The sequence below is a fragment of the Melanostigma gelatinosum genome (assembly GCF_949748355.1).
Source record: "Melanostigma gelatinosum genome assembly, chromosome: 16".
Taxonomy (NCBI): Eukaryota; Metazoa; Chordata; class Actinopteri; order Perciformes; family Zoarcidae; genus Melanostigma; species Melanostigma gelatinosum.
The window spans coordinates 2858241-2877223 of record NC_136649.1 but is presented as its reverse complement, the minus strand read 5'-3'; the positions used below and the strand labels follow the sequence as shown (position 1 = coordinate 2877223).

At 44.7% G+C, this 18983-nt stretch overlaps 1 protein-coding gene across 1 annotated transcript in view; it reads left to right on the top strand.

Annotated features, from left to right (window-relative positions):
* Positions 1–438: 438 nt before the first annotated feature.
* daam2 (dishevelled associated activator of morphogenesis 2) overlaps positions 439–18983 on the top strand; it is a 120021-nt gene continuing 101476 nt past the window's right edge. Inside the window, exon 1 of the mRNA XM_079286620.1 lies at positions 439–506. The gene's annotated coding sequence lies outside the window, so the exon portion shown is untranslated. The remainder of the gene's footprint in view (positions 507–18983) is intronic.

Below are 18983 nucleotides of genomic sequence, written 5' to 3'. Positions count from 1 at the left end.
TTAAGACTTGACTTGGGACTAGACTTGGGACTTGGCTTGCCTTAACTAAGGACTCAAATTCACTTAACTCTGCATAAACTGTGACTTTCGAAGAAAGGAATACTTTGTTGGTTCACGTTAGACTCATGCCTGACATTCACCTGCGCTGCAGTTACATGTTATTGGCTGCTTGGTTATTTATTGGTAGCAATGGAAACATGAAACAAAACAATGGAAGCAAGATAATGAATTGTTCACACACACACACACACACACACACAGCGAGACAGACAGAGTGCGGTAGCTTTAAGAGCGGAGGCGTGGTGCTGCCTGCTGTGTGACCGACTTACCTCCCCACGATCATTCGCCTCCGCGTGAACAGCCTCGCACGGTTCGGAGCTGGGCATCGGCTCTCTATTTCGTTCGGCCCGCCGCGGGACTTTCGTATCGCGTTCACGTGGTGACAGCGACAAAGGGGGATTATTGACACCGATCAGCAAATCGTTTCTCCGCAACGAAACCCGGAGGTAAGTTGTGCAATGTCACTGATGAAACCGCAACGTGAATTGGGAACGGGTACCTTGTGATGGTGCCTCTAGCCCCTCCAGGGATCCATCGGCTGGAGAGAAAAAATGGTCACGCTGAGGTCTACACGGCACGGTGAACGGGGGCTCTGTGTGCTGCGTGGGGTGGTTTTAACGTTATAAAATAAGATTGATGAGGTTTAAGGTGAAAATGTGTTCGCCTGGCTTGGCTGCTGTTTTTCTGCTCATCACGCCAATTAAGATCCAGCACCTGACGCGAAGCCTATAGACATGAATATTAAAGGGGTAGCATGGTCATCCGTTACTGGCCACATTACATCGACATTGCTTACTTTAGACGCAGTTGTGCGCATGACAGCCTGCCTTCACTGATTCTTTTATTTTCTCTCTCTCTCCCGTTTGTTGATAGCGGGGTTATTTTCACGTATTGATACCGATGTGCGTTGTGACGCCGCGCCATAGTCGGGTTTCACAGTTTGACCTCGATATTATTATTATTATTGTTATTGTTATTGTTGTTATTATTATTATTATTATTATTATTATTATTATTATAAGCGCGTAGTTCCCGTGACCATCCAAGGAGGGCGCTGCGGCCCCTCGGCTGCTCCCTCATCGCAGCGGCGCGTCTGTCATGCTGCAAGAAATGTCTACTCATAAAGATGCGTGGGTGTTGTTCAGATCAAATGGTTTCTTTTTCTGTTTGAGTTAGATTCGCCCTACTTTTTATTTTTTTTTAAATTTTCTGAGAAATTTCAATCATGAATTCAAAAGTAGTGTATTGCGCACTTTTTAAAAGTACTGCTATATGAACAAAAGTGCAATAACATTTGGTTTGCAAACACTTTAAACAAAAGGTTATTTTTAACAGCAGTATTCTCTTTACACATGTAGCAGTTATAATACAGTTATAATGATTCTGATAACAGATATTCAGCCGGTGTTCACAACTTTATTTTCATGTGTGTAAGAGATGCAATCTGAAATATAACTTACACCTTGAAAACTGCAAACCTATCTACGTCATGTGTTTTTTAAATTTTTTTTATAAATTCTCAGTAGCGATCGCTAAATGATATGCTTATTATACATATTACAAACAAAAACACTTTAAAAACTCTAAAAAAATAATTTAAATGAATCATTTATTTTTTGGTGTTTTGGTCAGACACATATGCAACGCTGATTACCGTAATATGTGTGTTATTTGTTATAAATGTAGGTTGGTAGATAGAGGGTGATAAGAAGCATGGACAGAAGCACAGAAGGAAGTGACTCCACACAAACACAGCTGTTCAACTCTCGCTGCCAGGTTCTTGTGTTAAAAATGTCTGCTTAATAACAAATAAAAAAACGGCATTAACGCGCCATAAAATAATCACCAGCGTTAATTAATGAATGCGTTAATGCGATAATAACACAATAACTTGCCCAGCACTTATATATATATATATATATATATATATATATTATTTGGAGATTATTTTCTTGTTGGCGTAAATGCCTTTCAGACTCAGTACCAGGACGAATGACTTGCGGTGACTATGCTTGTAGCGGGCAGCCATCCCTCTTGAGCTAAATGTGGCTCCAGCAGCCTGTCACGTTTCCACCCAGACACCATCAGCCATGTCCAAAAATTGCTCATCCATACCTCTTAAAGCCCACACTGCCTGTGAGTTCATAGGATGGCATTTAATCCGACTGAACATCTGGCAGTGATGCAGTATTGGCTCATCTCGGTCAGTTGTTGATGCTTTACGAGCACAGCACCATGCTAGGGACAGAAATCATCCCCCCCTCCTCCTTTTCCTCCACACACACACACACTCAGACACACACAGACAGTGTGGCCAATTTAGCATCTGCTGCATTCCTCCTACTGGATCAAAACTGTGCTGTCTGGGAGCGTCATGCCACAGTACAGTGATCACAAACCGTTTTTGTGGCGACAGTTCCGAGAAATAATGATAAAAAAATCCAAATGATGATTATGGGTGAGAGGATCTGAATGGGATTATGATGTGGAAATTACATTTTAATCATGCTAACCCATTGGGGGTAAGTGACTTGCAGGATTTGTCCATGTAAGGCTGCTGAGGGAGTTTCAACAATGTCTAATGCACATACTTTACAGGCATCAGTGGGCTGCCCACTGAACCCCACAGACTTGTGTTAATGGACAGCAGCAATGGATGGATTTCGTGCAAAGCCCCGCGCTATAGCCGGCTGTATGTCTCTCAGCAGAGCTGCAATCCACTGAGCTTTTAATATGCTTCAAGCGTTTTTCTCAGGTTCAGCTTCACGCATGCAAAATCACACAATATGAAACAGGAATGTTGTCTGTTTACTCCCAAGGCGAGGACAGCTGTTGCGGCAATTTGGCTGGAGTATTTTTAGGTCCACTGTTGATTACGCCGCATGATCTCCTGTCCAGCTACCTGCATGCTCTCAGTAAGGGAGGGAGGGCAGAAAAATATGCGCGACGTCCAAAAGCAACAGGGTCGCTGCGCCGAGGGGTTCTGTCTCTGGCTGTGCCCTTTGCTGACTGAGCGGAGGGAAGAAGAAGTAGAACTGTTGGTGGTGTGTTTCTGTGGGGAGGGATGGCCGGAAGCCTCGCTCAGCTCAGGGCGGCTGCGTGTGTGTGTCACCAGGTATCGCGGCGGCCACTTGCGGCTGTGGTGTGCATCCAGTCAAAACTCCTCTGCCACAAGTAAAAAGGGTGGCGAGCAGGGGAGAGACGGGAGCTATTGTTCTCAACCAGCCACCGATGCAGATGTTGACTCTCTTCCACCGGGGCCAGATGTTTTGGATGGCAAACTGCTCTTGCCCGTTGGGGCCGTAAGGTGAGAATTTGGTCTGGCTGGCAGAACGGGTGGAAGGAGCTGAGGCTACGCCGCTCAGATCTTGGGCATCTTTTGTGCAGCCTTCACTGTAAACACACATCTGCAGCCAATCTGCTGATTAGTTGTGCAATCTGTCAGAGGCACTCAGGATTTGGATTGTAAGAGGTCCAAATGTGACTGGAAATAAATCAGTATGCAGCAGATACGGATCACGTAGAAAGCTCAGACACCATTGCAATTCATCAACGAGCATTTCAAGTCGGTGGCTCCGCCCCAGTCTAGCCTCATAAAAGTTGCATCTAAGAAGTTGGCCAGCACTTCTTTTGCTTCTTAACCCATCGCCGACGCACCGAGCAGCTGCGGTGAACTCACAACGCCGGTCTCTGCTCCAGCCTACTCTGCTGCCTGAGCGGTGGATAGGCACATCCAATGTCACTATGAAAGCACCTGTATCATAGACCTGATTTGGCTGGCATCTTTTATAGAACTATAATTGTTTTTGGAAAGAAAAAAAACATGGAACCGTTTACATTTTGGACTCTAGACCTTTCTCTTTATTGGGGATGCTAGGTCAGATACAGATTTGAACATAATTGTTTGAGGTTGAATTATTTCTTTTAAAATTAGATAATAAATGGCTTTTTTTTTTACCTCAAGCAATTTCCCCATCTCGTCTTTGTAGAACAGGCCCTGGCCTTAGGGACTCATTGTGCAGGGCTTTGCCGATGGGTGGTTGCAACGGCCTCTGGTCTGGTTCTCCTGCACAGTAGCGAGGCTGTGGGGAACCTGAGTTGAAGAGGAACTGTGATATGGCAGGACTACCCCAGTATGCCAGAGACCCTTGGCATCAGATCAGCATGAGGCTTATCCAACTGTGCAGCCGCGCTGATATGATCTTAATGTACATTTGCTGGCACCTCACCTCAATCATCTGTACATCTCCAAGATTTACTTTATCTTTCTGCTCTTCGCATCACTCTGCAGTCTAGTTATTGTGGTGTGTATGTAAAGATATGCAACAGTGAACCTATTCACCCTAATTGCATGAAAAAAACCAACGTCCAATGGATCTATTTAACAAAACAGTGCAAGACACTTTGCATACTTCCGCCGCCCCTCCTTCTTCTTTTTCCTCCTCCTCAATCTGTCTCTATAGTATCGTCTAATTTCCTGTCTGTCTCACCAGACACACACACACACACACACACACGCTCCAAATGTAAAAAACGTGGTTAAAATCTCATAAACCCCTTTTTCATAGACTAGACGCCTCAAGTTCTGTTCCTGCAGCTCTGCACAATGTGTCAGTGTTAGCCAGGCTTTTGTGCTCTCTCGCCGCTGTGGTGTTTTTGGAAACGGTAGCTCGCTGCCTTGACTACCTGATTAGACATGTTGTATAACTTAGAGGCGATTTAAGTCTCGGGTTCGCCGTGCATTGTTCTTAAACTGTGGAGGGAAGCTCATGGCTACATTAAAGGTGGTATTTTGCATTAAGTGTGTGATGGCCACATGATTGGTTGTTAAGTCATATCAGGGCGGTACACACAGGGAGCAGGTGCTCGTGTACGATTGCCTCTTCAATGTCTTGAGGAATTATTCCACCATCACTGGGAATGATTTAGCATTGGGGGTAATGGAGGTTGAGAATATCCTAATACGTCTTCACTTCTTGACATCTCCCTGCCCCCAACCTCCCCCTCCTCATTCCCAACCATGGTCCCCTTTACCCTCGCTACCCTCCCAGACAACTAACTCAATGCAATGGTTATTTCACCCCCCCCCCCCCCCCCCCCCCCCCTGTCTCCATGTAGTTACAGGTAATTAGCCCCCGTCAAAAATACACTGTCGGACTGAGGGTTGAGACTCGGGCATCCGAACCCCTTGCTCCTGCCTCTCTACGCTTGGCTAATATTACCCCGAGCTACCGGGAAAGGGCCAGATAGGTTTTGTCAGCAGATGGAAGGGAGGGAGGGAAAGGAGGGGAGGGTCCCACTTGGGACCTGTGCGCGTGCTACCTCGCTGAGCACAAAGCAGCTCTTTCACATGGGATCTGGAGCACATATGGAATAGTTTATCAAACCTCCAGTGCGTCAGTCCCACGTATTCTCTCGACTGCAGGTTTCCCCCTCACCTCTGCATCTCCGATTCACTTTGCCTCTGAAATTAGCTTGAGAGGCTGCACCTGGAGATGGTCCTCCGTCTGCCCCTTCTCCTCGGTCCTCCTCAAAAACCTGAATCCAACATTACCCTACCACCTTGAGGTTTACTCAAGTGCCCTTAAAAACAAGAGGTGGACCGATTAATCGGTTTGGCCGATTTTTGGCACCAATTGGACCATCGTTATTGGCTCAACTGGGCTCCGTTAGTGGCTGATGGCTGCACAGTCACGGAGGGATGTACATCACCATTATACATAGATTCATACATGAAGTCAATGTGTACCTGAGATATATTTCAATGAAAGTTAACTTTATATAAAACTTTATATAAGAGCTTTATTGGTAATTTATGCTGAAATATGCTGGGCCACTTTTGCTGATCTGTGTGCATGTGATCAACTCCTGTTATCGGCCCATTATTTGGCTTTTTTATAATGCTCAAAACTAACATTATTATATCGGCCTTTAAAAATCCGGTTGACCTTTACTTCACACAATTTTTGGTTTCTTGGATGTTTCTGTTTTGACATTGTGGTCTGTACAGACCATCCAGTGGACATAACTAACCACTAGTGTTTGAACCACTAATAACCACCTGCACTCATCCACGTATGGTGGACTTCCACAGTGATGCCTGTATTCACATTCAAGTTGATGTGTGAGTTAATTGACCGATAGCTTCACCATTGGGCATTTGCAATTAATTGCAGTTGCTGCTTTGAGTAATTTCAGTTAAAGGAGACTTATCGTGCTCATTGTCAGGTTGTGTTTTGGGTTTCTATTAGAACATGTTAAAAAAAAACCCTTTTCTCACACCTCTGTCTGAAATGTTTAAGGGCATGTCTCTTTAAGAACCCTTCCTGAAAAAGCCTCTGATTGGTCAGCTTTTTCTGGTCTTTTGCATCTGCGCTGTCGCCATCTTCATGTCGTCCATGCAGTCGGGGACTCAGTGTGTGTCAACTACAAAGAGTTTAGCGGCACTTCTACCGGTGATTGTATAGTTGTGACATCATAATCTTATTGAAATCCTGACTGCACTGTCTCTGAATACGGGTTGTATGTGTTTCTTAGTTGATTGAGCGATTTAATACATTCACAGTATTTATATAGCACCTACACCTGCTTTGTTATCAAACAAGACATGAAATCTTACTCTCTACAATATACAATCTTTAAGGTTCTATTAGCTTAATTCAAGGACTGCATTTAGTAGAGTTCGCTTGCCTTTCCTTGAATGAATTGGTGTCCAAACAAAATGACAGGAAACCTATTTTAACAGTAATGCAATGCCAGCATGACATCATCTCCACGGCACAGCTGGGTGGAGATAACGGAGCGGCCTGGATGTTTATTTTTTCCCCTTCTGCATTCCAGCTTCTTATTTATAATGGCCGTGATATCCAGCTCGGGGGGGTTACTTCTATAAAAGGAAGTTTGAGGACTTCTGCTGACCAATAAAATCAGGCTTACATACCACATTTTCTCAAGATTTAACCTTTAGATTTTCAGGAGAAGGACCTCAACCACCCTGGAGAAGAATGGCTCGGGTCAAAGACAGTGGGATACATGCCTGAAGACTGGAAACACAAAGCTGTCAGCTCTCTCAGCAGTGTGCTGATTTTGCAACATCCTGGTGTATCCCCAAAGGATTTAAGGCCCTGACATTTTAAGTTTTTGGTCGGTCTGCAATAAGGATTTGTGAAAAATAGCTCTGTAAAATGATCGTCAACCCTATATTTTTGTTGAGAGTAGACTCAACACATTGTTAAATGTGAAAGGTGACCTTTGCCCTATGACCCGGCCCAACTCCCTGGCTGGCCCTCTAGGAATTAGATTGTGTTTACAAAGAGCTGGTCAGTATGTGCTTGATATTTAATTATTTTGACATGTCTTGATTGGGTAGCCAACGGCGTTCGAAAATCTATCTGGAGTCATGTGGCTTTGTTTTGCTTTAATGACAAAGTTCACCCAGTTCCTCATCTTTTGAACTAAGAATTTCCTCAGCTTGCAAACGTCGATTTGCTCCCCGTTGCCGAACTGAGGACAAATCATTTGGCCCAGACCGTCTGCCCTTGAGTTTTCATCTTGCATTATTTGTTGCCCAGGATCAAATCCTCCCTAAATCACCTCACCTCACCGCTAGCAATCCAGATGTCCAGTGGCCTGACACCCCATTTAATGCCTGGCAGATGGTATTTGTAGCGGTGGATTGTGCTGAAGACAGATCACCTTAATGAGGTCATTTACCAATGAACTGTGTGGGTTTGGCTAAATCATCTGGTGGATGCCCATTCCAGCCCTGAGAGTTTCTGAAATGTATTTAAGGTTACTTGCCGGTTAAACATTCCTGGAAGACTGTGAATTCCACTGAATAGCCTTCACAGGACAGTGTTTGCCTACAGAGTGCATTCACCGCGAGGGGCATTTTCACCATGTGGCATAGCATTCACTTCTTTGGGCTGTGTTATTGTAATGATCAGGTCTTCTGCCTCTTTCCGTCCCTCCCTCAGTCTCCTTGGTGGACAGGGGTCCTTTTCGCTGCCCTGTGCGGCTCTATTTGTGTGTTTGATTGTGGGAAAGTTTCTTGACAATCCGTGAGAGTCCCCCGCTCTCTGGACCGGCTTTTCCCTTGGGGTCCTCCAGACTCTGAAAGGCTGAGCGCTACCACCACTCCGAGCCCAACAACACAGTTGATCTTTTCAGAAGAGGGGAGATCCTTCAGGCTTTTCAGCACAGTAATAAAGCCTGGCAAAAAAGCACTCCCTACCAATGAATTACTTGAGACAGGGAGGGAGGGCTGAGATGGAGACATAGATGTTGATGTGACACAGTTTTAAAAATAGTTTTTTTAGGTTTACTTTGGCTACTCTTGCAGAATGTGTTTGCTCCAAAGCTGGATATTGAACCTGAGATAGGTAAAGTTTCTAGCTTTGCAGTTTTTCTAATGAGACTGAATGTTCTGGTTCATGTACAGTGCATGTCAATTGGCTGAGGGAATTACCTCGTTAAACTTAACTTCACCTAACTTTGTGGCTTTTCTATATTGAGATTGTAAATTCCAATTTTCCTTTCAATGCATTCAGTTGCCACTGGCATTGATTTGCTTCCACTTTCACATTTGGATACCGTTTTATTGTCTGATTCATGGGATTCCCCTGAAATACAGGTTTTGTGTCATTCTCACGTATTACGGCAGGAGTGTCACTGCAAGTTCTCAGGTTTGCAATTCCACAATGCCTTGCTTGTGTTTGACTCTATAGTCTTTTGCCTTATGTTTTGATGCTTTTAATGGTTTTATGTGAAGCACTTTGAATTGCCTTGTTGTAGGGCTGGGCGGTATGACCAAAAATGCATATCACGGTATTTTGTAAGACTCTGGCGGTATCACGGTATTTTTTTCCATCTTAAAGCATTAATTAATTAACGCTGAAAAGAAACGGCAGGGCAGCGAGCGGTGAACAGCTGTTTGTGTGGCGTGTCTTCCATTCCGTCACTTCCTGTTTTCTTTACCTACATTCCCCTGGGCCCTAAGCCCCTCCAAGGAAAGAAACGGGATTAGACCGTAGGATTTAGGTGTTATTTATTTATTTATTTATATATTAAATGTTACCCTGAAAATGCACACTCCGGTACAGTAGGTGGCGGCATGCACCTATGCAAGTTGGTTGCCATCCACCAATGGAATTTAAAGAAGAAGAAGCCGCTACATGTAGCCTATAGCTTCTTGTCACTGTCTATGTACATTTATAACAAATACCACACACATTATGGTAATCAGCGTTGCATGTGTCTGACCTAAATACCTTTTGTTGTTCAGTCTTTGTTTATCCTGCATCACTCTTTTCTGTTCTTTAATGTAACGTTACTGCCGCGACAGAGCCTCTCAGCTGTTAGCAGACTGTCAGCGAGCTTTACCCAGCATGCAGTTCGGCGGATACATTTTATAAATATGCAATTATTAGTGCTACAAATTGTTTATCTGTCAGAAACTGTTCAGTCATGGTGTTTTGCCCTATTAACGAGCATTAGTTGTGGGTTGTTATAATAATTGTTATAAAGTAAACCATGACTAGGGGTCCCACTCAATACAGGTAAGACAACTAGCTCCGTCCGTAGCACTCCTAGCAGCGAACAATATATTTTGCTGCCTGTTGTGTCACGGTTGGGTTTTGCATCGTGTGAGTGTGCCTCCTAATCATGCTTATTATTTCCACCTGTGCCAAATCACCTGCCCCTGGCTTTTCCCTTTGCAAACCCCAGTCATCTCTACTCACCTGCCGGCAATCTGCTCATCAACCCTCACCTACTTAGACTCCCCTGCTTGCCCTGGATTATCCTTTGTTTCTTTTCCCTTCCCGTGGACTCCTCGCTCGCCTGTGGTCATTCCCTCGTGTTGACCCTCTCGCCCCACGGTTTGTGTCTGCTTTTGGTGACCAAGCCCTTTTGTGACTTTGCCTTTTATTTTGAGTTTGGATTTTTCTCACTCCCTATTGGAGTTGTTTTTGTTTGCTTGATGCCCAGTAAAAGAGCCTTGCAATTTACATCAACTTGTGTCCTTTGTCTAAATCTGCGCCTGAGTCTCGGATTACTCCTAATCTCACACGGTAAACCGTGAACCGTCACATGTTGAAGAGCAACAGAAGTTGTTTCGGCTCGTCACCGGTATGACTGGAATTTGAAAAATTCATATCCTGGTTCAACCGGTATACCACCCAGCCCTACCCTGTTGTTGGAATGTGCTATACAAATAAACCTTGCCTTGCCTATAGTGACCAGCACATGAACGGCCTGTAATTCTTTGCCGAAGATAAGACAGGCCATCCGGTACTCAAGCCTCCCACCTTGCTGGCGTAACTAATGTGTTTTATCGAAGTGATTTAAGGCTGGAGTATCTTAACCAGATTTAAGATGTAGCTGCATCCCAATCACCCCTCTAATCCGTTGTAATATTCTTGACCTATCCTCATCTGCATGGAAGCCAACAACCATAGTTTGACCCAATGAAGAAAAATCATGCTTCAAACACACAACCTCCCCAGTGATCTCACTTTGTTTAAAACCAAAGAGTGATTACCAAGCAGTAAAACATTTTTTAAGCGAAACACCGTCGTAATTCTTGGTAAGACTTTTGGATTACTAAATTTGGCTCTTCCATCTTCCCAATCATGTAATGACTTTATGGCGCAGTTCAAAGCTCTTAAGTAGACTCGAAAGCCTGACAGGCACTTTTACTGTCTTCTACGGGCTCTTCCCAGCCCCTAATGCAACATCTGAGCTAACTGTGTTTGGGCTTTGAGATGGATGGCTGAATGCAGTTGAAGGATCCGGGAGAGGTAAGAAACGGTTCAGTCTTTTTTTTTTTTTTTTTGAGCGGCTAAACAGACCAACTCCGCCTGAACGGTGGAGCAGAGCCATAGATCCTTCACCCCTGGCACGTTATTTTCAAAAACTCCTTTTTGCCAAGTGACAAACCGCGTGGTTGGTAACAACTAAAGCATTCAGAGGCCGTATGAATAGGGGCCTGTCTCAGGAGAGGCTTGTTGAAATGGGGTGTTTTTATCCCTCCGGAGAGGCAGATTGATCTCGCTCAGGTTTTTTGCACTGGCGCTGCACTTCAAATGGCCAGTTGAAAAGTGAGGCGTTTATTTGTGCCATGTGATCAACTGAGTCCATCGCACAGTTTCATCGTCGGTGGGTGTCCTTCATAACAGGCCGTCCCTTCCACTTCATTATGTCCACCTGTAAGCGGTACAGCTCACTCTGCCTCTTATCACGCTTTTGGTGCTTTCCCCTCAAACCATAATTCTCTCTTTTCTTCTCATCTGTCCTCCCTGATCAATACTGATGTAAAACACAGGTTCTTGTGTGGATTCTGGGTCTTCTTTTAAATTTTTTGCAGATGGAAAGGAGATGAGGAGACAGCCTGTTAAAACAGTTGCCACACCATTACTCCCTCGTGGTAAATATCACATGTGGACGTCAGATGACCTCCTTGGTATTGTTCCCTTGGTTACCAGGATACTGATCTCCCCTCCCTCTTCCAACTTTGCGTCGTGCAACAGCTTCTCGGAGCAGTGTGCTGTTTTTCCACTTGTATAAACCAGGGGACTATCTGCCATCAGCATTCAGGAAGTGCTGGTGTAAACAGACGATGGGATCCAGCAAGGGGAACTCAAATGACCCAGCCATGTCCTAGCAACTATTATTTTTGGTCGCTTCGGTATCCACTCGCATTGTGTTTATAAGGGGTTGTTTATATTTGTTTATGGGTCAGGGCAAACTTGTTTGTGCACTTGTTTGAGATCACACCAGGTTGGAAACACGAAGCGGGGCACATCTTCCTCTTGTTTTGAAGCACCATCGCCGACCATGCTAAATGGCCTGTGATGCAAGTACTGTGGTCACGTAGCTCTCGCCTAACTTGTCGGCACTGATGTTGACTGTGGTTGCCATCACCGGTGGGCTGGTGAAAGGATGAGAGTTGAATTCTTCAAGTGTCAGAATATGGGCGAAATACAGATCCAGAAAGCTAAAAGCTCCACAAGAATGTGTGCCTGTGCTGTTGAAAGGTTCGTCCAGTCAGCAATGGAGTGATGGAGAGAGAACCCACAAGCCATTGCTGTGTGTGCACCAAACAATCCAACTGTTTCAGCCGCGCAGGAATTGGCTGGAGTTAAAGTTACCGGAGGCCAATTTCCTCTATCTGCAAATTTTCATGCAGCGGCATCGGAGCCTGCAATATTTCTTCAGGCAGTGGATTAGAGGAATTTGGCTGACAGATTGGACCCTCGGTGCAGACATTTTAATGCCGCTGTATCAACCATGCACGCGTCTGCTATCCTGCTGCGCTGACAAACAAGATCCCTTAAATGCACAATTCATTGCCAGAGTGATTGGGGCTATTACAAAGGGACGGATTTGAGCTTTTAAAATGGATGGGATCCTTTTCATAAGGTGGTTGTCGGATAGCAAGAGCCAGAGAGGAGTGGAACTTTGGACAGAAGATGAGCTGTGTTTATCGAGGTTAAAGGCCTTGATGAAATATTGCTGAAATAATGAGCACAAATCCAATTAGTTGAGAGATTTTCTAGTGGACTCCAGTGAGCGCATGTGCTTTGGACCTCCTGTTAAGTCAATTTAATATACGCTATTGCCATGATTGTAAACGGTCTGCAACACAGTTACAAGAAAAAAGTTAAAGCAGGAAGATATTTGATATATTCACAGTATCTCATCTGCATCATCTTGCTTTAAAAATTTAAAAAACACATTTTTGAGAATTGCTTTAAGCCTGTTCCAAGCCTTGCCTCTCCCACTCTTCCCCTTCCTTCCACCGCTCTTATGCTGGGCCCCGGATGCATTTGATGGATGCATTTGATTTTGTAGCCGTCACTATGTAGGACGAATAGTCCTGTATCTTATATCGCAGCACAAAAATATATCGCAATGTCAGTTTCCATAAAAGCAGCCCTAACATGCATACACTCCAGTATAGCACACACTGATGAACACACACTCCATCGACCCGTCATTACCTTGCCTTCCTGACATTCCATCCAGGAGTTTGAGGAAGAGGAAAGGGATCTGCGGATCTGCTGCCTGCTGGTCTGATCCGTGAAGCAGAATGGAGGGAAGAAGCCCTGCTGTGATTTGTTTGTCGCCTACATTGGAGCGCGCACAAACTCACTTGGAACACAGTGGACAAAGTATTAAAGCAGACGCTGATCATAAATCTGTCTCGTGCGTTTTGCTACTGGTCAGCGGTGTGCAATACATTTCCCAGAGTTATCTTCTCTTAGATTTTGTTTTCATTAGAATACTTTATTTTTAGCTATGGTGTTCCACTTTAGACAAACGGTTGCAGATATCTCTCCAGCTTGGCTTCTCTTTCTCACCGTTGTTTCCGGTAAAACACTTGGCCAAAGCTGAGTAAGACATTTTGCCCCCCCCCCCCAAAAAAAAAGAACCGTGTCGTTCAAAGAAGGCTGTTGACAGGAAGAGCATGAAGTTGTTGTTGTTGAACCTTTCCCTCGCGTCCTCATCGATTGGCTCCCTTCTTCCTTTCATCCCAGTCTGAACAATCAATGCTCTTGATTATTGAAATGGTTTATAATGGTGGATGTCACGGGAGTTCACAGGTTAGGACCCAATAGCAAGACCACAGGAGACAGAAGTTGATATAAACAGGTTTTATTTAGAATGTGTGTGAAGGTGTGTAGCCCGTAACCACCACGGAGGGCAGAGCGGCGGTGTGTAATCCGTAGAACACAAGGCGGGCAGAAGATGCCACGGGGTTGAAGCGGGTGAAAGACGGTCCGACCTGACAACCCCAGACTGCAGGACCAGAGTTTATATCGTGTCAGGGGAATCGTTAGTGGGACCTGAGTCTGGTGTGTCAGGCTGCAGGAGGTGATTAGCTGAAGTAGGTGCAGCTGTGTGGCCATGGGAGGTGTCTGGTCTGACAGGGATCCTGACAGTGGAAGATGTGAGGTCACCGAGTTCAACTTCATATCACGCCCTGTGGTCATAATAATGCCAGTTCTCACTACAGTCCCCCTGTCTTGGGAGAGAAAAGAAAAAAAAAGACCGACTCATTGTTCTATGAGGGAAACTGAGATGCAGGGAGAGGAAAAGCCACGGGAGGAAAAAAATGCTAACCCACATTTTTGTTGCTGCGTGCAATGGGACGACGACTCCAGGCCCGACCTGACTATTTAGCTTGAATAGCATGTAATCGGAACAATTTGTGTTGATTGTATGCAGCCAGAGCAGATGTGATTAACCCAGATTTGTACTACTGGGGTCATAGTTTATTTTATCGGAGCAGGGACCTCATTACAGAAGCAACTGAAGTCTGGAATCCTATCTTATCTCACTTCAGGAGGACATTGTGGATACTGGTATTGCAGAGACATGAAAAAATATAGGATTGGAATTTAGCTATTACAGAATTTAGGGATTTCCCATGTTAGGAATCCTAAGCAGCTCTGTCTTAAATTCAAAAAAGAAGCTAGCACTGTTGTTAGGTCTGTATTGCAATCACAATGAAGATGGGAACAACATAAACTCAGAAATATACGGATTGAAAGGCTACTCAAGGTTGGGTTTTCTCTTCACCACCAAAACGATTGGTGCCTCTTCATAGCTAAAAATTTAACTCCAGTCTTTTTGCCCACGATAGCAGGCTAGTTAGCCAGATACAAGTGAGAGCCGACGATATTGTGGTTTCTCCTTCTGGAGTAGCCTACCTGTACATTCTAAACATAGATACAGGCATGTCAGTTCGGCTACATCCACACTACTACATTTTCATTTTAAGACTCATAACTTTTGGCAAGTTTCCGCCTGATGTCCACCCTACACTCAGCGTTTGAGAACCCTGAAACAGAGACGTCTAAAGAATGATGTAAAGCTGTTTAACAGCCGCCCTGCGTTGGGGTTTTAGTCGGGATGGGCAGAAACAGACCTCCGAAAATGGTGTCGCTGTTTGATTGGTTCTTATCAGACATGACGTGTCCTTCCCTGATTCGTCACACGATCCTTTCCCGGCAGAAAACAAGTAATTCCAAGTGGTTAATTCCAACATAGATATCGATTTACAAGTGTTGCTGACTGTTGCACAACTTCAGCATTTTATAATGTCATCTGATGCGCGTTCGCTTGGCTCAGATTTTTCTGGGGAGAAATCGCGTCTTTCAAACACCTTTTTAGGAGCACTAAACATCTGCGCTACATTAAAATAAATATAGTGACAAAGTGATGCCTACAATTGAATGTCATCAATTCAAAGTCCCCATCAGTGTAGCAAAACAAACCTGTATGTGTTTTCCAGAGCAACGTGGTGAGATTCCAGCTGATGGGCACTCGCTCACCAAGCCTGCTCAGAGTCTGGTTTGTTAGCTTGATTTCACAAACTGTGTGTGTGTGTGTGTGTGTGTGTGTGTGTGTGTGTGTGTGTGTGTGTGTGTGTGTGTGTGTGTGTGTGTGTGTGTGTGTGTGTGTGTGTGTGTGTGTGTGTGTGTGTGTGTGTGTGTGTGTGTGTGTGTGTGTGTGTGTGTGTGTGTGCGCGTGTGCGCGCGTGCGAGCGGCAGAAAAAGCATGGAGCACTGTGTCACTGAGAAGCCAGATGGATTTCACGGCCACGTGGACGGGCGTGTGTCCCCCGCTCCACGAGTTCCTACCCCAGGCTCAGCTAGCTTTAATGAACACCATCATTTACCCCTCTTGCGGGTAATCGGCACACAATGCCCCCTCACCCCCCATTGTCTCACACAGTAGTAAGATCCATGTGTGTGGGCCGAGCACATTCGCTCACACACGCAGCAGCTTAGAGGATTGTTTTGTTTGTTTTCATAGTTATATATATATATATATACTTAAACTTCTCAAATATGATCCAAGTTGTACTGAAGTGGAATTAATTAATTAATTAATCAGCGTAGCACAGTGGCAGACGTGGTTGATTATTCTGCATATATCTCTGTGCATTGTGACGTTGACAGGAGGGAGCGGAGTGACAAATTAAAATTGTGTTCTTGTCAATCTAGTTTGGGTGTAATCAGGTAATCACATGGTTTGTGTACGTCACATATACCTGATCTCTTCCTGCAGTTATCCGCCAAAGCAGCTGGGCAGTCCTGACCCAGCCCCGCTGAAATGACCTTTTGCCTCAGTATGTTCTACTCAGCCACTGGAGGAAAGCGTTGACCCAGCAGGCAACAGTGTAATCCATGTGACAGTCCACGATAAAATCACGAAGTAACTTTTTTTTCGCGAGCCCCCTTCTCAGCTGGGGAACAGGATGTGGCAAAGGGCTCCTTAACTTGAGGGGATCGTAAATCATTGTAATAACATGTCTGACCCTTCCCACCATGTAGGAGGCAGCTGGACAGACGAACTCTGTGTGGTTGCAGTGAACACGAGGCTCGAGTGATGCTGATGGGTCGAAGGTCGAATGCTATTTGGCGAGTGCAGATATCCTTTTTTAAATTTGCATGGTCCTAAAGTTGTTCTGTTGTGGATGTGAAATTGTTGTATTCTTAATAGTTACATTTTTTCCCTTCCACTATTGGAAATGGTACTTGTTTCCTTCAGCGTTAACACGTGATAGGCTGCACTGGCTGTACCTAGTCCTACTATGGGGATACACAGGAAGTGTTTGTTTTTATTGTGTCATCTCTGGGGAGCTCATAAGATGAGATAAGAAGTTTCGGTGCAGTGCGCTGCAAAACCCAGAAAGGCAATCATCTAGCGAGAAAAAGAAAGAGAGGGCTAAAGAAAAAGTGGTCGAAGTAATTTATTTTCAGCAGAGCCGCTCAGAGTAAACTGTGGGTTTCGTCGGGTTGGTTGGACCCATTATGGTCAGGCCAGATCAAAGGGTTTGAGAATAAATTTGGCGGCCTATTTTAAGGCAATCCACTTCCTCTGGTTTGTGATTAAAATCTTTCGACAGGATAGAACAGTGGCTGTTACAGCATTATGCAAATGTAATATATGGCGGTGTTTTGTAGACTTAGCCCTCAGTCTAAGACAGGGGTTCTAAAACACTATTAGTTTAACAAATTTATCTCACTCTTGGTTTGATTTGTATTCAATAACTACATTGTTACCTGTTCAACTCCACCCCTATTTTGGAGCAAAACCGCCTAAAATGACATACCCAAATTAAAATGGCTGTAGCTTTTGAACCACTCTGACTATATGCATCAAAAGTGTCAGAACACCTGCAGGTCATACAGAAACAGAGCAGTGGGCCTTTGGAGTCAGTAAAAATTTAAGATTTTTGTCCGCATAAAATAAAAAAGTGTCTTTCAGTATAAATAACTGCCTGTGGCTGTATCTGTACAGGTAAAGGACAGTATAGGGCTGTAACTACACTATCAGTGAACAACTGCCTCAAATTTGAAGAAGATTGGACAAAGTATGACCATTCTACAGTGTTTCTTCATGAAGAGATCCAGGCGGAGCTCTAAAAGGACATTTGGAGACCCAAATGGACACATGGTAACCACATGATATTCTGACACACTAAAGGTGTTTCTCCCTTTATATTTTGATATTATATTATTTCCCTTTTATTTTTAGCCTTTGCAAATTGCAAAAACGATGTATATATGGTTGAAGATGTGGTTTGTGATAGCAGACTTGCTGTGCGTAATGGCTGCGACCGAGCGCACGATCGAGCATGAGAGTAGCTCAGTTACGTAAAGGTTATACGTTGGTTGACGGCTTATAGAAGAGGAACATAAGGTTTGTTACTTTACTATAAGTACTAGCGTTTTCTGAAGCCAGTAGCTCCATGGTAACATCCGCTAGCACGTTGTCGGGTCTGTAATGTGTCTTTTTCAGTCGAAATGCTGCAAGATCAGACTTGCAGCGGTTATGGCGACTTTGGACAGTGTGTGTTTGGGCTCCTTTTGTGAAAATTCCATAAGAAATTAAAGAAAATCGATTTCTTTGCAAAGATGAGGATTTTGGGCATGCTGGGATACCAAACACGGCCATGTTTTGTGACGTATTTGTGCAAGCAAGCCGTAGGAACGGAAGGGGAGGGGATCGAGGATGCCGGTGTTGAACAGGCAAAACCCTTGTCAAATAAATGAGATGATAGAATGTGATGATCACAAAGACATTTAATATCATGTGTATGTAAACCTGCATACACAACAAGAAGCCCAACAGGCTTTCCCACGAGCGTTGGATGTTTCGTCGCTTGGTGTCGCTTTATTTTTGAAGGCTTCAGTGCTTCGTTTGATAGCATTAGCCCACATTCCACACACTGAGCCCTCGGCTCTGCCTCGTTGCCTCCGTTCACAAAGCCGTACTGAAGAAAGTCAGGGTTGTACTTGCGCACACATTTAGACTTTTGGGGGGTATGGCACCACTGTCGTCTTCATTTTTTCTTTTTAAAAACGTATCCATGACTTTCGCTACAGGCTAGCGGCTAGCTGAGTGTCTTCTTCTGCTTATTGCAGCGTGTTAAACAACTGACTGATGCATTACCGCCACCAGGTGGTGGGAAGCTGTATTGTAACTGAGCGTCTCATGATAACAGTGATATCTCTGGTGTCTTCAATTGATAACCTATGCGGTCCCGCGGCCCTCGCGGCCCACAGGTGCAAATCTGAACGTTTTTTGCGGCCCTCTAGGTGGCCCCATGGTTAAGAATCACTGGTCTAAGGTATCGTGGTCTTGGCAGTTCAGACAGAAGCGTCTCTGTCCGATGGTGCAGCCGGCTTCAAAGAGTTCCCCACCCATAACAGAGGTCAAGGGTCAAGAACCTTGGCGTAAGGTCAGGGACACAGGAAGGCTCCTTTTGTAGAACAGATGACTCCCGTGTGTGTGTGTGTGTCGTGACGGTACAAGAGAGCCTGGGTACCCCCCGAATGCACTATTTGGAATTGCACTTTTCATTGCCACATGCTCCACCATGGATGGACATATGCAATGCTTTTGGG